At 34.5% G+C, this 17921-nt stretch overlaps 1 protein-coding gene and 1 long non-coding RNA gene across 15 annotated transcripts in view; one reads left to right on the plus strand and one right to left on the minus strand.

Annotated features, from left to right (window-relative positions):
* The window catches only part of LOC129058116 (uncharacterized), a 72695-nt gene extending 63011 nt beyond the window's left edge, over nucleotides 1-9684 (plus strand). Inside the window, exons 4-5 of the long non-coding RNA XR_008522977.1 lie at nucleotides 2215-2400; nucleotides 9465-9684. This is a non-coding gene — a long non-coding RNA (uncharacterized LOC129058116). The remainder of the gene's footprint in view (nucleotides 1-2214; nucleotides 2401-9464) is intronic.
* The window catches only part of IKZF2 (IKAROS family zinc finger 2), a 153680-nt gene that overhangs the window by 70845 nt on the left and 64914 nt on the right, over nucleotides 1-17921 (minus strand).

The raw sequence follows: 17921 nt of genomic DNA on the forward strand, positions 1-17921 counted from the left end.
TTAAAATGAATGCAATTATTCCAGGAGCACAAGAATGCCCGAATCTACCTTTTTGTCACTCTCATCTTCCAAAGCCCACTGTCTTCTTTCACATTCCTAGCAGGTTGCCTTTGTTCAAGGCAGCACATGCTTACTAAAAGCACCTCTCATTCCATGGAAGCTGTCAGCAATTACCGCAATGAACTTTAAATCTTTTTCCTCTAACTACTGTAGTATTCTAGAAATAATGACACAACTTCTCACTGCTTTAAAATGTCAAGCTGACCACTCAGAAATTCAAGCTATGTTTCTCCAGGAAGGTCCAAATGATAAGACGTTTTATGTGCCTTCCATTTTATCTTCTGTTCCATTACTACACTGCCTAACACCTTCACAGTATAGAAACACCTCCTGGGACAAGCTGAAACCTAAATGAAACACAAAAGCTGCAACCTGAACAAAGTTAGCAATGTGTTTTTGGCAAGAGTAAGCTGTTTTTGTCTTTTCTTTCCATGATCTAACACTATCAGTTGAATTAATTTTATTTTCTTCCTCATAGTGCTATTTCTAAGTAGATTAAACCTATTGCATGACTAATTTACCTAGTGGCAAGGTAGCCTGCCTTTAATTGTGCAATATTTTTAACAATAAACACCTAGCATACTCCATTATTTTCATGCATTTTGAGATTAAATTTATATTCAAATGTCTGGTTTGACTTTTATACTCAGAGGAAAAAAAAATACCTTTCAGAAATTTGAACTAACTTCCTCAAACTCAGGAAGTTTTAAACTTCCAGCTGACACAAGAATTATCAATTTACAAGGTTCATATGAATACAGTAAAATCCTGATAGTTTTTCAAATAATATGGAAAACACAGGACATATTTTAACTATGCTTAGTTATGGGAAAGAGACGTCCATTATTAAGAAAGAGATCAAGTAAGTTTTAAATGGTATTATCTTTAACTACATAACAAAATTAAATTAAGGAATAGAATCCTGAAGAATAGCTTTTACAGATAGAAAACTTAGCTTCTTCCTTTACATATTAAAACTCCTGTTACTACTTACATCTAATATATAAAGAGTGTGGACTTGGGAAGTCACTGGATTGTATTCCAGGATCAGGGAATTCACTGATTTTCAGGATACCCTCTTCCCATCATCACTTTCCCATAATAACAGAAAAACAAATAAGCAAATCAATTTATCAAATACCAATTTATAGAGTACAGTATACACACTAGACACTGCTAAGTATTGGATCTATAGGACTAGACAAGACAGACTTATAGTCTGGTTGGGGATACAGGCAAACCTAACAAGGTAAGCAATTCTCAGACAAGGACAGTACAGAATGCCTCATGGGAGCACGGTCTCAGTGTAAAATACAGTGTTTGAGAGGAACTAAAAGGAAGAGACGGGACAGTCAACGATGGTGTCCAGGTCTCTCAAAATAATACTGCTGGAAAAGAAAGGTTTAAGGCCCTTAAAGGTTAAAATCCAGGGCCAATGGGGCCACAGGAATTTATTATTCTGTGGGCTAGTTTTGTGAAATTGGTAGCAATGGAAGGAACAAATGAACAGAGAGGGAAAAGTACTAACGTTTAGTGAAGGTGCATTTCGTTGGGCGTCCTTCAACATTAGCCATTTAATTACCAAACAAATCTTTCCAATAAGTATTAGGTTCATTTTATACAAAAGGAAGCTGAGGATCAGGACCACATCACAATGTTGAATAATACTGTGTGTCTGAACCAGCCAAATACCCTCATAATGTATATCACTGGCATAAAAGAAACCAAGTTGGGGGAAAATGCTTCTACAAATATGGGAATTCAAAGTCTTTTTCCATTAATGGGGCCATTTATATTTTATTAGATGCGATACAAACAAATATTTATTAGTAACTGATATCTGAACATTACGGAATAAAAATATACAACATTTAAAAACACAAGCTCATTTACTAAGTAATATGCAAACAAGTGAAATGCAACAAAATAAATAGAAAAATGCAAAGAATCTGCAGAGAAAAGAAATTGAATGTAACGAGTGAGTTTAAAAACTGGGCTTTTATGCCCGGTTTCAAGGTGATAAAATGTGAGTGTTCATTCCTTCACTCAACAAATATTTATGGGGTAAGACTTTTGTACCGGACACACTGCTAAGCACTAAAGATACAGTAACAATCAAGCCATAGTCCTAACTTCATATTCTGTTTATATTAGGTGGAGACAAGAAGAGATCACAATCCCACTACAAGTATCGGTCTGCGTGGAAGGAGAAGTATAAAGGCACAAAATTGGGAAGAAGAAAGGCTCACAGCAATTCACTTAAATTCCTGAACTAAGGACTTGTAGCCCTACCATATATCCCTTTATCAGAAAGCAGAATATTTACTGTTGAAAATACACGTCAGTATCAACTGGTAGTTCTCACTAATACTTCCTAGGCTGTTTCCACGACAAATATAAACAAAATTATATAATTGTCTTTTTTCACTATGAACGTAGCCCTACAATGCAAGCAAAACCTAAAAATATTAAAATGAAACACACACACACACACACAATTTTTGAATGAAAACCTAAAATGAAACCTCTTCAACCCATTATATTCACCATCATTAGATACAAGATCGCTATGACAAGTAATAGAACATTGGTCAAAAATAATAGCTTGGTTAAAATTTCTACATGCTGATAATAGTTGCTAGCTTTCACTATGTTGCCATATTATCAGTCTTAATGAAATTCACTTGTCAGTTCTGTTTTGAAACAGTGAATTCTCGCCCAGCATGACAGGAGTAAAATTAAAATCTCTTTTCTTTTCCCAATCAAATCAGCTAACGATGAAATATAAGAAAGGAGTAACTCAGAAATTTCTGTCACTAATTGGTCAAAAAAAAGATTAGTTTTCAGATTCCTTTCCTTTTTTTTTTTCGGTTTCAACTGATGATCTCCCTAAATGTTACTAGTCAGCTAATTCTTTTCTTTAAAAACTCACTTTGTCAGTAGCAAATATATTGAGTAAAACTCACTGAAAATACACAGTGTTATACAATAGTAAGGAATAATGCAGTAGACAGTCTACAATCTGCAGATTTTATTATCATTATCGCTCACTGGGTATTGAACTTATCCCTGTAGTGGAATAATGTCACCAAGAAGCTCATTCAAAGATAGACAAGGCAAAGATACCTTTCTACATACTGACTTTAGTGACAAACTTTTATAAGCCTTAGTGAATTTCAGCACTCTTGAAATTAAGTCTGTTAAGAGAAAGGACCATATTTTTATGTTTCCCCATTTATAGGGCACCTTATCAAGCCTTGCATATTAGATACATTAAACTTTATATTTTTCTAGTGTTTTTATTTTAAGCTTTTGCTGAAAACTGTTAAACACAGCAACTCAATAAAAATTAAGTATGGCCTAGAAGAAGAAATAAAAATTCAACGAAAATGACACATGAACACGAAATCTAAGGCACTGAAACCCATTCAGTTAGAGACTGAATTTATGCTGTTTCATAAATTTTATTCTGCTTAAGCTTCTTCAATACTCTCAAATGACGGTCAATCAATGTTTCCTTTTTTCATTCATTTAATAATGCATAAATTCAGTAAATATTCAGACAGAATACTTATCCAGTACAAGTACAGTATTGTCTCGGATGCAAGAAGGCAGAAGGTTTACAGGAATAGATGTAAATATTTTACTTAAAAACCTTAAGGTCTACTTAATATGTCATAAGTCCATATTCTTCGTGATTTGGGGGAAGTGGAAAATGAAGACTGTTTTTCCACTCCTTGAAAAACATCACAAATAAAAGTTAATACAAGGACCTAATATAGTTAATCTGGTACTAGGAACTGAGATAAAATAAACCAATCACTGAACTAGAAGTAAGACTCCTAGATTCCACTGCTGGTTAGTGATGGAGTTCAGTGAGTAAGAGTGGAGGTGAATGTTAGTGTCTCAGTTTCCCAATAAGTAACCAGAAATAAACTAACTCCATATTTACTACAGAAGAAGTATATAAAAATTAAACAGAAAACACTGCCAGGAAAATATTAAACAAATGATAGTAATCCATTATTGACATGATCTATGTTTCATAAATATAAAAATGTTTTAGAGTATGACAGTTATTCAAATGCTTGATAGCATGTTACACCTTTGAAAGATGTAACACTACAAGAAAAACAACAGAAAAATCAATGTACACTTCACCTTTCCAAAATGTAAAGCATATATTAAATACATAAAATGAAAATCAGGGAAGTGAAAGCCATGTTAACTTCTAACGAATCAGAAGTCCATAAAAACTTATAAATAACGTAATTTTTGTTTTTTTTGTTTTGAGATGGAGTCTTGCTCTGTCACCTGGGCTGGAGTGCAGTGGCGCGATCTTGGCTCACTGCAACCTCCACATCCCTAAATAACCTAAATTTTAAAAATTCAGAATGATGTGAAGAATTATCTCTAAAGCAAAATCCAGAAGTAGAAAAAGATAAATTTCAGTTTCACAATCCCTGGGATCCAGAAACTTGTATCTATTTGACCCAGCTCCTATAATCACATTTCCCTGGTCCCTTGAATGTATTTTACTATCCTCTCAAACTGAGAAAAGTGACAATATTCATTATTTTGTTGCAAATATCCAGAGCATTGATTTAAATATCATACAAATGAAAAAGAGTGAAAAGAAAAAACTTTGAAGAGACACATCCATCTCTAACTAAAAGCATGAACAGAGTAGCAGTATTTTGCCCTTTACTTTTTAACCCCGTATAAAACTAAGTCAAGGAAAATATATTATTCTGACATGTTTATAACTATTATATAAAATCAACTATCACCTAACTACAGGAATGTGTTCTGAGAAATGTGTCCTTAGCTGTGAACACTATCAAGTGTACATCACAAATCTAGATAGGATAGCCTACTTCATACCTAGGCTGTATGGTATATATTGCCTGTTGTTCCTAAGCTACAAACCTGCACAGCATGTTACTGTACTGAATACGTAGGCAATTGTAACCCAATGGTATCTATATATACACAGAAAGTGTACCTTAAAAATACCCTATTTATAATATTATGGCATCACCGCTGTATATGTTGTATATGTAGTCTATCATTGAAAAGTTATCAGGCATGCACATGACTGTACATATTTATGTCAAATATTAAAATCCAGATGGAACATTAGTTAGAATAACAAAAGCCTAACAAAACTCTTAAATCCAATCAATGGATTATGCTTACATACATATTTTTTAGAAGACTGACACTGCATTACTACGTAGAAGCTGTGATTCAAATTTCACTAAGAATCTAGATTCTGTTCTGTACTTTGGTCTTTGCCAAGTTTTGCTAGAGTAATAGTATGCCAAATTTTCTGCAATTATCTCATTTAGGAAAAAACCTTCTCTTAAACATTCTATAAAAATTTGATTCATCAAATCTTATTAATATGATGATGAATTTATTACAATTGTATTTAAATGGTTATTGAATGTAAGCCTAAATTATTCAGGCTAGACAGGCAAGCATGGATCCTGAAAAGGCGGTTTGTTTTCTTAAAACTAACTTCCAGTTATTTCAGATTTCAACTATGTGTGTACTTTTCTAGAAGACAATTCCAAAGTGGCTTTCAAACTGTTCCTTAGCTATACACTATACAGATACTGAGACAGTCTTAACAAAAGAGAAATGCTGAAGTCTATACTACCTTATTTCGTTCAGTTAAAGTTTTGTTCTGTTCTGCTGACTTAATATGGCCTTATCATTATTTCAACACATGTCCCATTCCCATTTATTAACATTAAATATGAAATAGTAAATCTCACTGGGAAGTTTTCTAAAAGCTAATGCCTGCTTTAGAGAAACAATCTATTGGCACATGCTGTATGTGTTTATGTTCATTAGCAAATTGGCCATTGCAATACTTAAAATTAGGGTATCAGCTGAAATACTAGGTTGATGCCAAAGTAACTGTGGTTTTCGCCATAATATTTAAAATGAACCAAGAAATAAATACAAATTCAAAGTACTTTTAAGTTATACTCAGTAGAAAAAATATATATCTTATCCTATATTTGAGTTCCCCCAATGTGAATGTTGTCATAATGTCATTAGTAGAAGTTTATTTTTTAAAGTGACAGTTTGCTCCAAATGTCACCTAAATAAATATTATTTATCAACTCTCATTTGAGAATCTGAATACAAGTATTAATTTTCTGAGGTCACATAGAAGTTTTCTTTTAATGAAACTAGCATCCTCAAAGGAAACATTTTTCATTAATTGATTAATTTTTCAAAAATTGATTAATTTTCAAAAATTGATTAATTTTTCAAAAATTGATTAATTTTCAAAAATTGATCAATTTTTCATTAATTGATATATACTGACATAATAACCATTAAGTAGTTTATATTAAACACACCCAGTGTATTTTAACCATCCTCGTTTAGGTGAGAAATGAAGATAAAATATTTTCATGTGACCTCTATCTTGATATTTTTCAAGCACTGACATTCAAACTAAAGAATATGGAAAGAAGATTTTTTATTTTTCTCTGCCTGGGAATAATATTATCAAAGAACTCATAAAATAATCATAAGCAAATATTAAGAATACACCACCACCACACTTTACCAAATTTAGGTTAATGGCACACAGCAAAGAGCAGAGCAGATAAGGCATCACGGAAATTCATATACAAATTTAAAACACACAGACACACTAATGACTATGTTTTTAAATCACTATTTGTAAAAAAAATGTTTTCCCAACACTTTCCTACACATCATTTAAACTAAACTGGATTTTTTTTTTTTAAACAGGCAGGGAAAAAAGTGAAGGGATGTAAACTTCATGAAACCCCATTACAAAACTAATAATTTTCCTAGGGATGAAGTCATATGCACCATCACCTAGTTTTCCACTAGAAAAAAAAATAGAAAACTCTTTTTATAGAATTCCATTTATTCTAAAACACTGAAACAAAACTACTATATAATCTCATTTTCTAAAATAATAAACACAAAATTCCTAAATATGTAATATAAACAAGAGAAGAATAAGACAGAGAACTATTTAAACACAAATAATGTATAGTAGGCATAGAATCCTAACACAAAAATTAAACATGGTGGTTTGCAATACAGTTATACTGATATAACATCTATCGATCTTATCTTCAGCATTTGTACTTTATTTATTTAAATTAAATGAAATATGTATGTGAAGTGCTTTTTAACTCCAAAGTTAAATTCATATATTAACTGCTGGTTACTATAATATTTTTGGAATTGAATGTTTAATATAGAAAAGGGAATAAACGAGATATTGTCATTTGCCTATACTTAATACCATGGAATAATTATTTATCTTCAATTGTTTAGGATAAATTATGATATTTTAAATTAGAAGAAGCTTGAGAGATGTCCAACTTCCAAATTCTACAATTCACTATTAAGAAATAAAAGTCCAGCTACTTGGGAGGCTGAGGCAGGAGAAGGGCGTGAACCCAGGAGGCGGAGCTTGCTGTGAGCGGAGATTGCACCACTGCACTCCAGCCTGGGCGACAAAGCCAGACTCTGTCTCCAAAAAAAAAAAAAAAAAAAAAAAAGAAATAAAAGCATATGAACTTAGTGAATCAGAAGACATACAACTAATATATAAATCATTTCAAGGAAAATTTTGGTTTCCTCAGAATAAAAGATTGTTATACACGGGTACAAATTTACCAAAAGGACTGTGGAATATCTTTATGCAAGCTGCTTAATAATTATATAAATATCCATCCTATATACATGAGATTCACTGAATCTGGTATAGAGAAGGCTTATTTTAAGGATTTTCTAGTGACTTAATTCTCCATTTACAGAATTCTAACACCAAATGAACATGATAATAGTGAACAAATAAGTGTATTAATGTGTCACTTGTTTATATCAGTGGTTCTTAAAATGTATCCATGAAAAGCACAAGTGTTATACATATTAAATTGTAGCATTCCACAGCTCAAGTAAAATAATACTAGTCTTTTTTCCATCACAGAAATATGAATTTCTTGAACTTTCTGTATTTAAATTTTCTCTAATAATTTATATTAAACCACTGCCATGAACTACCTCTTATCTATAGTGAATGCTGTCAATCAACAAAATTAATGAAAATAGTAAGTAAGTATGAACTATAAAAATGGGAAACAATCTAACATCTTGCAATTTGTTTTTTAAATTTTTTTAATTGACCTTTGGGCTTCCAGTTCTGATTTTATTCTATGTACTTTTTTTTCTTTCTTTTTTTTTTTTTTTTTTTGAGATGGAGTCTTGCTCTCTCGCCCAGGCTGGAGTGCAGTGGCGCCATCTCAGCTCACTGCAAGCTCCGCCTCCCAGGTTCACGCCATTCTCCTGCCCCAGCCTCCCGAGTAGCTGGGACTACAGGCACCTGCCACCACGCCCGGCTAATTTTTTGTATTTTTAGTAGAGACGGGGTTTCACCATGTTAGTCAGGATGGTCTCAATCTCCTGACCTCGTGATCCACCCGCCTGGGCCTCCCAAAGTGCTGGGATTACAGGTGTGAGCCACCGTGCCCGGCCTATTCTATGTACTTATTTTTTTAAATCATGTTTACATTAGTTTGGAAGATAAAATTCTATCTATATTTCTCGCTAAAATCTAGTTTTGTTTAATCTATAACACAAGTGGGTTAGATTAGAAGATTGCATATTCCTTTCCATCTTAAGAGCTTTATGATTCTACTAAGGATCCCACTGATAAACCCACATATTCCTGTATCCTCAACTCTTCAAGTGTAAACAGATTATGTGTCCTTTAAAAAAAAATTCATGAATACAAAGATTTATGTTTTGCTATATTATTTTAGAAGGATAGAGAAAATTGGCTGAAATTGCTAAGAAAACTTAAAAATGTAGACAGTAATATTTTATCTTCTGTTGAAAATGTTAAAAATGTACTTTCTATTTTTAATAAAGGTTTTTTCTTCCCTTTTCTTAATATTCAATTAGTTCTCAATTCACAGCAACAATTACTATATTCTTTCCAGAAACAAAATCAGTATCCTACAGAGGTTATGAGAAACTCTTTTCTTTATGAGTTATATTATAATGTAACTCAAACAGTTTATTTAGTTCAGAGTGTTTTGAAATCTTCCATCTCAATAGATCTTCACACTAGAATATGAAGTAGGTGCTATTATTATCCCCAGTAAACGTACAAGAAAACTGAATCGCAGAAAACTCAATTGATTTGAGCAAAATCACACAGCTAATAAGTAAGTTGAAGAGCTGGGCTTAGGTTTTGTTTTTTGCTTTGCCCTCTAAATACTGTGTTTCTTCATCCCTTTGAAAAGTGAGTCCAGAAGAGTAATTTTATATTTTAGTGAAATAGAGTGAGTGGCTACCTAATTTTGACAGTTCTCATTTATCTGTCTCATTAGCATGAACAGACCAGATGGACAACCCACCATATAGAATGAAATTCTGCTGTCATTTCCTGCCAAACCAAAGTGATTCTTCTCTCCCATGTTAACCAACTGTGTTCACAACCAAACTGCTCTCTGAGTTTTCTGTTTCCAGACCTATGAGAAACAACAGCTGCATGGTGAGTAGTAACTTCTGATACGTCAGGTTGATACGACAGTAGTACTAGCCCATCATTGAGACGTTAAATCTATTGAAAAATAAACCTTGAATACAACATTTGTTGTTGCTGTCTAATTTTCTCTTTTTTGTTGAGGGAGAAGGGGGAGAAACTCTATAAAGAAGAGTCTTGGTTGGGTGTCGTGGCTCATGCCTGTAGTCCCAACAGTTTGGGAGGCTGGGTAGATCGCTTGAGCCCACTGGTTCAAGACCAGCCTGGGCAACATAGTGGGATCCCATCTATACAAAAATTCTAAAATGTAGCCAGGTGTGGTAGTGTGTGTTTGTAGTCCCAACTACTTGGGGGACTGGGACAGGAGTATTGCTTCAGCCCAGGAGTTCAAGGCTGGAGTAAGCCATGATTGTGCCACTGTACTCAAGCCTAGGTGACACAGTGAGACAAAGAAGGGCAGGGCAGGGCAGGGCAGGGAAGGGAAATAAAAGAAGGAAAGGAAAATCAAAGAAAAAAGAAAAGAAAAGAAAAAAGAAGGAAAGGAAAGGAAAGGAAGAAAGAGAAGGAAGGAAGGAAGGATGAAAGGAAGGAAGGAAGGAAGGAAGGAAGGAAGGAAGGAAGGGAGGGAGGGAGGGAGGGGGAGAGACAGAAAGAAAGAAAGAGAGAGACAGAAGGAAGGAAGGAAGGAAAGGAAGGAAGGAAGGAAGGAAGGGAGGGAGGGAGGGAGGGAGGGAGGGAGGGAAGGAAGTAGAAAGGGGAGAGAGAGAGAGACAGACAGAGAAAGAGAAAAGAAAAGAAAAGATCTCCATCTATAAACTATCACCATAAATTTCTTGTATACTACCAAGAGAGAAAGCTTGTGTTGTCCCAGCACAGTTGGGCAGGATACATTTGCCAGCCCAAGTAAAAATACGATTAAAATAGGCAAAGCTTGTCATCTCCTGATTTTTACTTTCTCTATGTTTTCCTAGCAGCAACTTCCATTTTTCCCAAAGTGCTACCCACCTTAAGGCATCTAATTAGTGCTCATTGTTTTTCCACCCTCCAATTTGATGCCCAGCTTTCTATGACATACCCTAAATGAACCACACTTTGTATTTGCTTTCCTATCACCTGCTCCCAATCAAAATTCACTTTTCATTTCTCCTATCACCTGTAACCCTGCCAAAAGCTTTTTAAGAAACCAACTACCTAATCTGATAAACTGCTAAGCAATATTTAGCAAGAAATTTGACTAATACTTAAAAACACATGTACCCAATTCCAGTTCCCACAGCTTACAACTACAAAGTTCAAAGGAACAAAAGAAATAAAAACACTCTCCTAAGAGAAAAAGAGATAAGCTTGAGCTTCTATTTACCCTGAAGTATATATTTTAAAAATCTATATAGAGATAGATAGATAGATATGGATATCTTGTCATATTCTGTTATAATGTGATAATATGGAAAGGGAGATTCTTTTGCCCACCCATAATTTACAAATACTGTGTCAGTGAACTTCTGAAGTTGGAAATTACTTTAAAATAATTTGAGAGGGAAAGTATTTTGGGATATGGAGGCACAAAGGTTCATTAAATATCTACTTCTCTATATATCCAAATTTTCAACATTAAAGGAAAGAGAAAACGAGGAGAACAAATCAATCAATGAATGGGGGAGCAAAAGTTATGAAACTGCAACTATTATAATTCAGAAAACTTTGAAAATGGTTGAAATAGAAAATAAGTGAAAAAACCCTCTAATAATGTATGACAGTAAGAGACATGTGTACAATGCAAGTGATTAAGACTAGTTCAAAATAAATGAGAACTAAATGTTCAGAAAAGACTTTTAAATATTTTCTTACAACTAGTAAATTTTCACGTATCTAGTGAATATTTTTAAAGGAACAACATTAATTTTTAAATCATTGACAAATTTAAGATAAAGGACATGGGCTAGCCATAGCAAGAAATGGTTTAATGATACCACACATATCATTGACTCAAAATCCTAACTAATTCTAATAGGTTTGACAATTGCAACACATATGGAAGGAAAAAAAAAAAAAGGCTATCTACTAAGCTCCTTCTCTAATCCATTTAATAAAGGATGAAATGTTTGGCACCATCTTGACCTATTGTTAAATTAGTCCTAATCATTAAATATCCCTTTCATAAAGAAAAAAAATTTGGTGTTAGGTTGAGTTTTTTTAGTATAAATCTATTACAACTAATAAAAAAGCAATTAGAGTTTCTATTTATATGTCCAACATATATTAAGTTAGGTCTGCGAAGGCCTAGAGTCTAGGAAGATGAGTAAGGCCCATGAGGGTCAAGTGGAAACATACCAGGCCTGGGAAGAGTACAGGAGGTAGTTCAGAAAGACTTACAGCATATAGAGCTGGCCAGTGGTTATCCCAGCAATCAATAAACTGGAGCATGGCCCAAAGGCACACTGAAATCAGGATATTAGCCAGAACAGAAGAAAAAAAAAAAAAAAAGAACAGGTATGTAAGTATGTCATTAGTAGATTCAATTAAATCCAGTATCTATAATATCCTCAAAGTAGATGCAGGACAGGTGACTGGCAATGATCCAAAACAAAGCCACAGAAGTAATTCACTCTTTTAAACATTTATTGAACTACAATGAGCTCAAAGTCCAATATAGACAGAAAGTCAACAAATAATGATAATATGGCATGATGAGTGCACTAATAGATGTGTGGACTCAGGTATAAGGAGAAGACATAAAAGAGGGGGTGATCAAAGAAGTCTGGGTAGGTTGGGGAAGGTTTCTCAAAGAAGATGACTGAATTCCACCTTGAAACATGAAGAGGACTTCACCAGTCACACTTGGTGGGAAGATATCCCAGAAGACGGAATAACATGTGCGAATGCAATGGAGTATGAAAAATGGAGTGATCATCAGGTACCAGTCATGGGGAAAGTGGGTTTTCAGGGCAAGAAACTCAAGACCATGAGAGCAAACCATAAACTCATGCCCTGAGGAACTGAGGTACCAAGGTCAGACCAGAACTGACATTAAATGTGACTGTGTACTAAACTAGTGAGCTACTACACCCCTCCTAATATCCTCTGGGGGTAGGGTCCAGAATCTGAGTCCATTAACCATATTCAATTGTAAAGGTCAGAGGTCTAGCTGCAAAGTCAGGGAGGTCCTTAAATAAGTTTTAATAAGAACTAAACTAGTTATATTTTAATAAGAACTTTATAGACCTAAAGAAAGGTCTCTGAAGAGCAAGTGGGACTCATGATCAAGTTAAAGTCAAGTGAGGCTGACTACAAGTTACCCAATAGTGATGAAAAATCTAGGATTTTGATAACACGTCAAACAGAAATTTTTCTAGTTTTGTTCTATACATTGGTATGTGCTATATGTTAAAACAGTTTTTCATGAAATCAAGCAGCAATAAATGTATACTTAAGGTTTGCAATAGAAAAATTATTGTGCTAAGTTTGAGGAATAAAAATAATGATAAAAAATGATCCTTACTCTCAAGAAGTTTACAGCCAAATTAAGGAAATAAAACAGCTATCTAGAAATATGAGCAAATATACAAGGTACAGCAAATGTCAATAGGTCTCTTCTTTTATAAACCAATGTACTTTTTACTAGCTTATCCTGTGATGTTATATTAATGCAAGAAATAAGATTTATAATGATAAAAACATAGATAAAAGGAAGAAAAGGTCCATTTGCACAAAAGAATCTGTGCTAATGTTAGCAATGAAGCAAACCCTCTAAGTCAACTTTAAAACTCTAAGTTTATTGGATTTGGAACTTAACACATATATAGTCAATATCCCATATCATTCAAATTACTCAAGGCACTCAGTATACAGAATATGAAGAAATATTTAGATCATCTGAACTTGCCTATTATGAAGCAAGGGTTAAAAATACTCTTGTTCAAAGTTTGGTGAGTGTGTGAGTAAGAAACACCTGCTGTCAACTCCATACAGATAGCAAAAAGATTCATAAATTTCACTGACAAGTTTTTTGGATGGGGTTTCAGCTAATTAACTTATTACATCCATAAACACTGGAGACATTTCACTACTTTTGACAGTTCAAGTTTTCCTTCTAAAATATGTTTGCAAAATATAATTTCAGAGGAGAAATGTTGCTTTGCTTTGCAGGGTTTTTAACAATTCATTCAGAAGTCCAGAAAAGCATTTTATATTTCTTTTCCTTCATATGTCTGCTTATTTGATGGTAATTTTATACCTCTGAGACAGCAAAATGACTTTTTAAACCTTCAGTTAAAATGAGCCATATAGTTGAAAAGTCTATTAAAAACTATAGCCAGAAAGTAAGACATGCTAAAATTAAACACTACTTTAAGTAATGAAAACACTCTGCTTTTGCAATGTTTGAAGTTCAGATAACTTCTATAAGTTCTAGTGCAGGCATCCTCAAACCCCAGGCCAGGGACCAGTAGGAACCAGTAGGAAACTGGTCACACAGCAGGAGGTGAGCTACATCTGTATTTACAGCATTTCTCATCTTTCATACTACTGCTTGAGCTCCACCTCCTGTCACATCAGCTGCGGCACTAGATTCTCATAGGACGGCGAACCTTTTTTTTTTTTTTGAGACAGAGTTTTGCTCTTGTTGCCCAGGCTGGAGTGCAATGGCACAATCTTGGCTCACCACAACCTCTGCCTCCCAGTTTCAAGCAATTCTCCTGCCTCAGCCTACCTGGGATTACAGACATGCGCCACCACGCCAAGCTAACTTTTTTTTTTTTTTTGTATTTTTAGTAGAGATGGGGTTTCTCCATGTTGGTCAGGCTGGTCTCAAACTCCCAGCCTCAGGTGATCCACCCACCTCAGCCTCCCAAAGTACTAGGATTACAAGTGTGAACCACTGCGCCCAGCCTAGGATGGCGAACTTTATTGTGAACTGCACATGCCAGAGATCTAGGTTGTGTGCTCCTTATGAGAATCTAATGCCTGATGATCTGTCACTGTCTCCCATCACCCCCAGACTATCAGGGACTATCTAGTTGCAGGAAAACAAGCTTAGGACTCCACTGATTCTACATTATGATGAGTTATAGAATTATTTCATTATATATAACAATGTAATAATAGAAATAAACTGCACAATAAATGTAATGCTCTTGAACCATCCCAAAACCATTCCCCACCAACCCCCAGGCTGTGGAAAAATTGTCTTCCACGAGACCAGTACCTGGTGCCAAAAAGGTTGGGGATAGAATACAGATTATTTGGAGTAAGTCAGGCCTCAGTTTAAATACCCAAACTGACACTTGTCACCTGCCAATTATTCAAGTACACCTGTCTAATCTACAGTAAAGTGAGCATATGATGTGGAATTCAACCACCTTGATTTTGCATCCCAAACCTGTCACTTACCAGCTGTATATCACAGAGCATATTAGTCATCCTCAGTTTCCCTAGAATGCTTCCCTGGCTTAGAAAATTGAGATAATAACTTTCCAGGGATGCTTTAAGGAGTAAATTGTATAGACTATATGAAAGTACCTCACACAGTACCTAACATATAGGGATACTCAATAAATAATAGTTCTGTTCCTCACTACAAAAGATTCTCCTAAACTACAGTTTACTCACAGCAATGTTAATTTCATTCTTATGGTCAGTGTTAGAAAAGTGCTTAGTAATCATTTTTATTATGGCTTTGTGGGTAAGGAAATGAACATATATGAAATCTTACAGAAGTAACAAAGTCTACAAAAAGGTTTCTGAAAAAAAATCATAAGATAATAAAATATATCTATGTCACTCTAAAAAAGAAATTGGAAAAAAAAAAACAGGTTCCTTCAACTCTCCCTTTCTTAAGTATTTTCTGTTACTATTAAGTCCCAATATCAGGTGATGAGCATTATTTGAAGGCCTTTAACACATGAAAAAATATTATCATGCCTTCTCTAATCTGAAAGAATACAATAACATTAAGCCCTGTTGAAGTTGGATTTTGTAACCTTTAGAGCCCGTCACATACTTACAACTCTCTTTGCTCATGTAGTATCCCTTTGCATTGGATGTCCTCATTTGTCCTCATTTTCTAGCTTTCATGATTCAAGGTCCAGCTTCAATGTGATTTCCTAAAAGAATATCCCTTTCTGACCAATTTTGGTGAAATTAATGGCTCCTAACAGAATAGTGAATCTACACCGCAAATATAATTTAACTGTCGCTTCTATTACACTGTATGCTATGACCCAAGAACAATCTTATTCATCTCTGCATTCCAGGCACTTAACACAGTGGCTGGCACACAATAATGTTCAAAAAATATTTACAGAATCAAGCTGAATTCTTTCCCAAGTCATCTTTCTCTTTTAAAACACTTAGAAACACTTAGAAACAGATGATGTTAAAAGCAATTTTTAGTAAGCATTTTTAAAATCAAAAGGTGAGCTCCTTCTTTTATTAAAAGGCACCAAAGAGCAATTAAATATTTTTCAAATTATGTATGTTTTTAAACAAAAAGCCTTTTGGACACATGTTCTTATTATGAGCCAAATTTGCCAGCAAGGCAAGTGACACTATTGACATCTTAGGGTATAAATGGCTTACATATTTACATACCAACACTAAATATATTAACATATTTCAATGTGATTCATTTAAACGTGGCTTTGTTTAAAAATCTAGTTAGGACTTTATTCACCATGATCTTATTCCAGAAACTATTTTTAAAGTTTCATTTATAAATGCAGTAAAATTAGAGTTTATTCATCAACTCATGAGAGTTGGCAGTGCTGGTTTCACCATGGTGTAATAAAAGAATGAGAGAGTGGATATCTACTCAGTAAAGGTGTTGCAGCATTAATGATAGGGAAACTGACCTGAGAAAAACACCTGAAACCCATAACATAATCTGTAGAATGAAGGAGGCAACATGATGTTGGGTCAGCCTGCCAGACAATACATGCACTCTATTTAAGAACTATCGCATCCTGCTGTATAACCTCTTTATGTTTTGCTGTACATATGGAAGAGCAGGTCTCCTTTCTCGATTATCCTTAAGGAGGTTGCAGCCTTGTTAATGATAGGTGTCAAGATCTCCAAAAGAGATGGACTTTACTCACTGGAAAATGTTGAGACTTTCCGGGATCACTCTGGCCAAGTTCTTAAACTTGAGAAGGTGGCGATTAAAAGTTAGCAAGTGGTTCTGTAGTGGTGAGACGTGGGGTAAAGAATAATTGCTAACCCAAACTGAGGGCAACACCAAATGCTAACTTCACCAAATTAAAGAAAACAAAACTGCTTAATATAGGAATCATTACTCCACTAAAAACAGAAATTACTTGGACTTAGAAAAAAACTTTTGAATTTTCAACTAAAACACTGTACTAGTGAACCTTATGTTCAGCAATATTCAACAATACTTCTTGGTATTCAAATATAACTCCATGTGAGCACGTAGAATCCAGGGAAAGAATCTCTGGAATGCTGTAACTGTTTGAATAGTTCATATCCTGCAAACACCTACATCCAAAAAGAAAAAAGAGTTGGAAGAAAGCTGCAAATGTTACTAATTTACCAGTACTAAACACCAACAAAATATAGTTTTAACAACGCAAAATAGTATATGATATGATGTATGATTTACAAAAAACAGACTAAAATAAGCTCTAAATTTCTGCGGACAAGATGAATGTGTGTGGCTGAAGGGAAGCAAAAGTGATCCTGATCCCATGGTATTAAGGTAGTTCAGGTGAGTACGATTATTTTTCACACATAAACACTAGCCCAGAGGCTCACCTTTACTGCATATCCCTAAAGATGGCCAGAGATTGCTAGGCTTCCTCAGCAACAACTACAGGGACTAGGAACTCTTTCAGAGAGACCCCCTACTCTCCAGCATCCAAACAGTCAGGCACCAGTCCAGCAGCCCTTGGCTGTGCTCAAGCAAAGAATTTTAGGAATGGGTAAAGGAATGGCACATTCCCTAGAGAGTTTAGTGTGGAATGGGAGTGGAGGGGGGAGGAAAAGAGGGCACCCTTTACATCCCTGTCAATCAACTATTATTAACTATTATGCTGATGGAATGGAATCTAACTTTATACTGGCTAAGACTGGCTTTCCTCCAGGTTCAACACTATTGCCAAAAAACAGACTGTGGTTTTATTAATCTGGCCTTTGCTCCATAAAGATCTCTCTGTTAATGCAATAGGGAGAATATCAATATAATATTCTCTAATATATATTTACTCTGTTCTGAATAAAACACCTTCCACAATACCAGTACACTTAAAGTGGTAATCTTAGGTTTTGAAACAAAACGTAGGGGAAGTCA

This window comes from Pongo abelii, chromosome 11, assembly GCF_028885655.2.
Source record: "Pongo abelii isolate AG06213 chromosome 11, NHGRI_mPonAbe1-v2.0_pri, whole genome shotgun sequence".
Classification (NCBI taxonomy): domain Eukaryota; kingdom Metazoa; phylum Chordata; class Mammalia; order Primates; family Hominidae; genus Pongo; species Pongo abelii.